Here is a 7,379-nt window from a genome sequence, read left to right as displayed (position 1 = left end):
CATGGAAATGGACACCTCGTGAGTGGTGGTCAACGAGACTCGCTGACCACGTGACGTCTATGACCGAGTCAACCGGAGCTCACCTTCCCTACAGACTAGAGCTTGTTCTGAGCACCGGCAGGAGGCGGCGGCCTCTTGTGAACAGCCCAGAACCCTGTCTTGTCCTTTCTCACTCATGGCACCTCCCTGTGTTAGCCAAGCCTTGGAAGTGGTGACTTAGGAGAGAAGGGAAAGAAAGGCAGCCCCCGGCTCCTGATCCTGTCAAGTTCCTTACTCATCAGGAAGCCAAGGGCGGCAGGGTCGGTGGAACAGGTGTGAGTCCCCAGGTGAGGTAAAGATGGCAGAGCTGTCTTGTGCAGGATTTCCATGGTTCTGATAAGAAGAAGGCACGTGGGTGTGCCCCAGCTGTGGAATCCCTGCGTGAATTATTTAACACTGACCTTGCACCCTGCGAAGATGAATGGCAAGAATCATGCCCATAATCACATTTTAAAATTTTTATTTGCTTGGAATGACATTAAATGCAAATAGAAAACAGAAAACGTCAGAAGACAGACGATGGAGGAAATGAGCTTTCTATTTTAGTACCTTTAACAAACACTTCCTCCTTGTTTTTGCCCAAAGGGCCCTATATCTTCATTTTGCATGGGGCTTGTAAATTATGTAGCCAGCCCTGGAGACAGCTGTGTAGTGTCTCAATGACCCAGTGCGGGGAATGGCAGGAGCCTCCCTCCTTGATACAGTAGTATTACACAAGCCCCTGAAGCTGAAACAGAACTTCAGGATAAAGTCTGGGGGGGAGGTCCTCAAATTTCTGAGTCATGGGCTGTTGTAAACAAAATATCAACAGCTGGGTGGCTTAGGCAACATACAATTTATTTTCTCATGGTTCTGGGCGCTGGAAGTCCAAGATCAAGGTGGCAGTAGGGTTCGATTCTTCAAACGTCTCTCCTTGGCTTGCAGATTGCTGTGTTCTCCACTCTGTCTTCAAACGATTGTACTTCAGTCTGTACTGTGTCCTAATCTCTTCTTCCTGTAAGCACCCCAGTCCTGTTGGCTTGATGCCCACCCCCAGTGAGCTCGTTTTCTCTTTATCACCTCTTTAAAAATCCTGTCTCTGAATACTGCCACATTCTGAGATGCTGGGTGTTAGGACGTCAATGTAGGAATCTGGGGGCATCCAACTAAGCCCATAACAATAGTCAAAACTGGATCTGAAACTGAAATTTAGACACATTTTAAAATGCTAAAAGTGTATATATATATATATATATATATATATATATATATATATATATATATATATAATTTTTGTGGTAGGCCTGAGATGGTTGGTAGGCTGAGATGTATTTGTAACCTTTGAGGGAAACATCCTTTGGAATGATCAAAGAGAGCTTCTATGTAATTCCATACATCCACAATTAAACCCCAGAGCTTTCTAATTTGGAATTTGGCTGTTTTGTGCTTGGTGGCAACCAAAACCAGCCTAGGGCTTTTCTTTTGTTTTGACAGAAAAGTAGGAGGCAGAGGACTTGAGCATTTAGACATCTTACTGCTCTTTGGTTTAATCATACTCTACTGAGTTGCCCGAAATTAATTAAGCTCTTGGCTCTGTAGAGGAGAGATGATGTTCATTACATGTCATTGGCCACATTGTTCCTTTTTTTAATTGTTGTTAACATTTGTGTTATTTTTCAGTATAAGAGACAAGCTTTATCTTAGTTTGGGCTGATGTAAAAAGAGCACCATAAACTAGGTGCTTTAAAGACATACTTATTTCTCTCAGTTCTGGAAGCTGGGAAGTCTACGATCAAGACCCTGGAAGATTCCGTGTCTGTTCAAGTGACCACTTCCTGGGTCACAGATGATCATCTTCTCCCTATAACCTCCAAGGTGGAGGAGGCGAGGTATCTCTGTGGGGTCTCTCTTATGGAGACACTAATCTCGCCCATGAGGACTCCACCCTCATGACCTAAACATCTCCCAAGGACCCCATCTCCTAGTTATGTCCCTTTGGACATTGAGTTTTCAACTTATGAATCCTGGAGGGATACACTGTCTACAGTGAGCTTCGTCAAACATCTTTTATGTTCAAGGCACTGTTTTTTGGCAAAATTAATCATTTCCTACACATCCTTTGAAGCAAGAGTATTTCTGCACTTTGCCTTCCTTTAGAACCTTTCTCTAGAGAGGATCCTAAAAAGTTCAGAAAAGACGCAGAAGAAACCTGCTGGTTAGCTCGTTTTTCACAGTAGAGCAGAATTCATTTTGAAGTAGGTTAATCTTAGAAATCCAGATGAAGACACTTCGCTTGAAAATCATCTCAAATGATCAGTTTTGTTAGTATGAGTACTAGTAACTATAAGATCAACAGAACAACTTTTTTTTCTACTATGGGCCTACTGTGTGCTGGGTACCTCAGAGCATCTGAGTCGAACCATCTCGTGATCCTTTCAACAGCCCACTGAGGGTCACACTGTCTTCTCCTCCACGTTATGGATGAGCCTTAAGTCTGGGCCAGAAATGACACAACTTTCCCAAAGCCATATTGCTACTGAGGGGCCAGCTGGGCTCTACGCCCACTCTGGTGCCAGAGCCTGTGATTGCAAACGTGGGCTGCACTAGCTGTTCAGAACAAAGGACTGTTCATGGAGGTGACACAGCTAACCCGTGAGACCCACCACCCTTTTCCCTAAGGTCATCCCGGTACAGCCTGCAGTGATGGCCCAAGTTAAGCATTCGAACTTGGTGCTGCAGAGGGCGAGTTTTAGGGACAAGATTGGTGTTAATGGGGTCTAATGAAGCACAGAGGGAATGGAAGGAAACAGGACTTGGGGAAATATCTGGGTCCCTGGAGCAGTGATCTTTTATTACTGTGCACCTCTCTTTCACAAAAATAAATAAATACATAAATACATACATACAAAAATATTTGCATACATACCACCAATTTAAGCAAATTTTTGATAAATTATAGACTCTACTACTCTACTAAATTATTATGCACATTATAAATGAAATGCAAAAGCTAAACAGTTAAATGGATGACATGAAATATGAATAAAACTTATAATATTTTCTTCCAGCCCCTTACTGGACTATTTGTCAAACTCCCTTTGGAGAAGACTTTTTAAAGATTTGTTTATTTATTTATTGAGAGAGAGAGAGACAGCACGTGTGTGCACATGTGAGTAGGGGGGTGGGGCAAAGGGAAAAGGAGAGAAGCAGACTCCCCATTGAGCACAGAGGCCTCACTAGGGCTCAATCCCATGACCCTGAGATCATGGCTTGAGCCAAAATCTTGAGTCAGACATTTAATCAACTGAGACACCCAGGTGCCCTGGAGAAGACTTTTTAAGAAAGAGATAGGACACTTGGATTTATAGCAATAATTCCTAGAATTAATCTTTAAAAGTGGGAAGATAGAAATGTTTTTTTTTTTAATTTTCTTTATTTATTCATAAGAGATGGGAGGCAGAGGCAGAAGCAGGCTTCCCGCAGAGCAGGAAGTCCAGAGTGGGACTTGATCCCAGGACCTGGGATCGTGACCCGAGCTGGAGATAGATGCTGGAGATACTGATAAACCAAACTTTAGGGAAAAATACTGAACTTTACTGGGAAGATGAAGCAGAACAACAGCATATGGCAGCAACATGAGTTTTAGATAGCTGTTGGTCACCCAGAAGGCTTAACGTGGAGAGAAAAACAAAAGGCTGTAGTGACCTAAAATTGTCCGAGTTGTATACTTTGACCCAGGACCTTCCGGGTAACATAAAGATTTGTTTATTTATTACACGGACAGCGCCATATGGGGACAGAGCGAGGGGGAATGAGAATTCCATACAAACGTGTGAGTGGCTCTTCTCCCATCTCCAGGGGGGAAGGAAGAGATTGGGTTTACTCCAGTAAGCATGGTGATGAGTTGGTGAGGTAGGTTGATTAGATGTCTGGACACCTGAAAAAGCCAGCTAAGGCTGGCTTCCTGGCCATCTTGTCAGTGTCTTATTGAAAGCTTGTCATGTGCAAGACTTTCTTTTAACGGGTTGCCAGGTGAATCAGACTACCGGCCGCCATGTGTCATTGCTCAGGTGGTCCATGACACAATGTCCTGCAACTAAGGGGATGCACTTAGCATTACAGACATCGTTCTGTCTTTGTTATTTTGAAATTTAGAAAATATCTTATTAATTTGTTCACTCCAAAGAGGCAATTTATTGCTTACTATGACAGTCTTTTGGTAGAGGACACAAAACTGCTTTCTTTGTTATGAAAATCAATGTGTTACACCAATTTTCTGAAAGATGGAAATGAAGTGCCTCCTTCCAGCTGGGTCAGGACATAAGTGTACCCTATGTATTGGTTTTTCAATAGAGTCCATTTACAGAATGTACATGTTTCTCAATACAGAAGACATTTACTCACATTTATGTGTAGAACATTCCCGAACCTGGTCCAGGTTGCGGATGAAACCGTCACTCTGACTGGCAAGGCATAACGAAGAAGAGTTTTCCTGTAAACAATATGTGGTCATGGAAGGAATCAGCACTGCAATTCGTGGCTGATTCCAAAAGCTCTAAGAGGTGGTAGATGCACAGGCAAAGTGGTGACTTTTGCAGAGGAAGCAGGCTGGGGAGAGATAGCAAAACAGAAGTTTGAGAGGGCCCTAAAATCTCCTGTGGGATTATTGGCCATTGAGCTTGAGAAAGGCTATGGTGAAAACTTGAAAGAGCATCAGATCAAACCCTTGGCCACTGGAGGTTGAAACTGACATGAGCAGCACTATCTCTATTCTTGACCCAAGGCCACAGGATGACAAGCTTTGCTTTTTCAATGTGGTCTCATGTCTCTATACTGCCCTATAAAGAAATTAATACAAATAAATGCTGAGAGTGTAAAGTGTAAGCAGAGCTCCCCTTGGCCATTTCCTAAGTTTTGTCCACTCCGAAGTGAGTATCACTTTGGTGAGTGCATTGCAGGAAATGGCCTTAATGATCAATGGCAGACCTCCACTCCAGAGTGACATAAAAAGCAATCTGCACCTCCTTCCTGATTTGTCTGTAATGAAACTTGCTTTCCTCAGGTCCCAGCATTCGAGGCAGATAAATATGTTCCCTTTCGTTGGCTCTTACTCATACTTCAGCAAGATTTCCCATGTGCTTTCCTTGGCTGGCTGGGAAACTGGACCACAATTTATGGCATCTTAGGGGACAGGCGCGTAGAATTCCAGTGGGATCCCGGAACAGAACCTAATTGGAGATTAGAGACCATTGCGGTGGCGAAGCTTTTCTTTGAGATCGAAAGAGGTGCATGTTATGCAAATATTAGCAAGTGTAAGTTCACACTGTCTATTGAAAATTTATAGACTCATTATGGTCAAAGGCTGAAGGCTGGAAGATAAGTAGATTTTGGGAAAGATGCAGGTAAATTCAGGGAGGTGGCAAATTACCCCAGGGAAAGTAGAATGGCTAAAGAGTATGGCCCAAACTTTTTAAAAAGATTTTATTCACTTATTTGACACACAGAGAGCCAGAAAGCACAAGTGGGGGGAATGGCAGAGGGAGAAGGAGAAGCAGGCTCCCCGCTGAGCAGGGAGGCAAATGTGTGGGACTCGATCCCAGGACCCTGGGATCATGACCTGAGCTGAAGGCAGACACTTAACCGACTGAGCCACCCAGGCGCCCCCTGGCTCCAACTTCCAAAGATGGTGTATGAGATACCTTTGGTGGGAAGGAATGAAGATCAGCAACTGTCCTTGATTCTGCTTCTCAGGAAGGCATTGTGATGTGGTGCCCAGGACTTTGGAGACAGACACACGCTTGGTGCCCTCCGGCTCTGCCGCAAAAGCAACACCTTCCAGAGGGCAGCTGCAGGCACCGGGTGGCGTCACACAGGGTCAGACCCGGGAGGCACTCAGCCACGTACCCATTCCACCATCCTGCTGGGTTTGGAAGAGCGCTATCAAAGTCCCTGCTGCCAAAGGACCATCCAGAGTGACATGTCCCATGGGGCACGCCGGCATTCATTTACCCCTTCAGGTTATTGGCAGCAAGGCTGGAAATTTTTTAAATTGCCTGGGAAAATGATAGCAAACGGCTTCAAAAAGAAGGAGTTTCAGAACGCAGACTTCATACTATGTTTTGAGTACATTTCATTCATTTGGCAGGTACTGACAGGGTGCTTAAGTGCCAGGTGCTGCTGCAATAGAAACGGACTTGAGAAGTTAACAGGAGGGGGCTCCAGCCCTCAACCAGCACAAAGTGGATCAATGGACGCATGTGACAGACAGAGCACTGTGACGGGGAGTACTAGGTGCTCTCATAAGAAGGGTGTGCTAGGAGCTAAGGGAACACTCGGGGGGAGCCAGCACCAACACTCGGGGAGAGCTGTGGGAAATATGATGGATGCAGATGGCTCCAGGGGAACTGGAGAACTGCTCAGATCTCTGCTTCTTAATAGCTCCAAGTGCCCGCTGCTTCAGAGTGGGGGCTGGGCGAGCAGGGAGCTGGGGTGGGCGCAGCGATGCCTGATTTCCGACCTCCAGCCCCTGCGCTGTTTCACCTGTCCCTTGAGGAGTACAATGACATAGGATGTCACCAACGGAGGATCTACCCCTGCATCCTGGTACTGGGAAAGCACGCGAGGGCTGCGGAGCTGAAAGCAAGAGTTGGTAGTTCCAGTAATGTGTGCAGGGTTTTAAAAAACTATATACGGGAAAATATCCGGTCTTATTTGCATGTGTTTGTATCATGCACCATTTTTAACTGCAATCCTCCTTTTACCTTCTTCCCTGTTGTTAAGACTCTCCTCTCCTCACCGCTGCCTTTGTCCCTATAATACCTGTTGACAGCCTGGTGCTCATCCATGAGCTCATTCGCCTCTATCAACGCACGCATGGGGCTCTGTCACTGTTTGACAAATATGGGCTCATTTTATCTACCTCTTGATCTAGTGCTTCCCGTTTAATAATCCCTCCTGCATAACGTCCTTCTGTTTTTATCTTCATTTTTATAAAGAATGGCTGCTCACCTTTTATCAGGTGCCTTTATTTTTTTATCAAATGCATTTATTGCTATGGTCTTAAGAGTTTTTTCACAGTTAATTTAGTGATGAGGTAAATCTTATTGATTGTCTGGTCTTGAGCTCCCTTTATTTTCCTGGAATGAATCCAAGTTGGTCTCAGGATATAGTCCTTTGATAGATGCCTGACTTCTGTTATTTGCTAACATTAGTTCAGTTTCTGTTAACTAATCTGTCCTAAGCCAGATTTGTTAATAGCTTCCCCGTTCCTCCCTCTCAGGTTTGGGTATTAAAATTGTGCTCAGCTTCATCAAGTGAATTGACTTATTATTGTTAAATTACCTGTTGCCATTTAACAGTAG

General features: G+C 44.5%; 1 long non-coding RNA gene across 1 annotated transcript; it reads right to left on the bottom strand.

Annotated features, from left to right (window-relative positions):
* Window positions 1-482: 482 nt before the first annotated feature.
* Window positions 483-5,267, bottom strand: LOC123388185. Its single transcript, XR_006602748.1, has 2 exons — window positions 4,423-5,267; window positions 483-1,220 (listed from the first exon to the last, which is right to left on the bottom strand). It is a non-coding gene; the product is annotated as an uncharacterized LOC123388185 (long non-coding RNA).
* Between the last annotated feature and the right edge of the window lie 2,112 nt (window positions 5,268-7,379).

The sequence above is a fragment of the Mustela putorius genome, unplaced genomic scaffold (assembly GCF_011764305.1).
Source record: "Mustela putorius furo isolate JIRA1106 unplaced genomic scaffold, ASM1176430v1.1 tig00003893_pilon_pilon_pilon, whole genome shotgun sequence".
Taxonomy (NCBI): Eukaryota; Metazoa; Chordata; class Mammalia; order Carnivora; family Mustelidae; genus Mustela; species Mustela putorius.
This window is presented reverse-complemented; position numbering and strand designations above follow the sequence as displayed.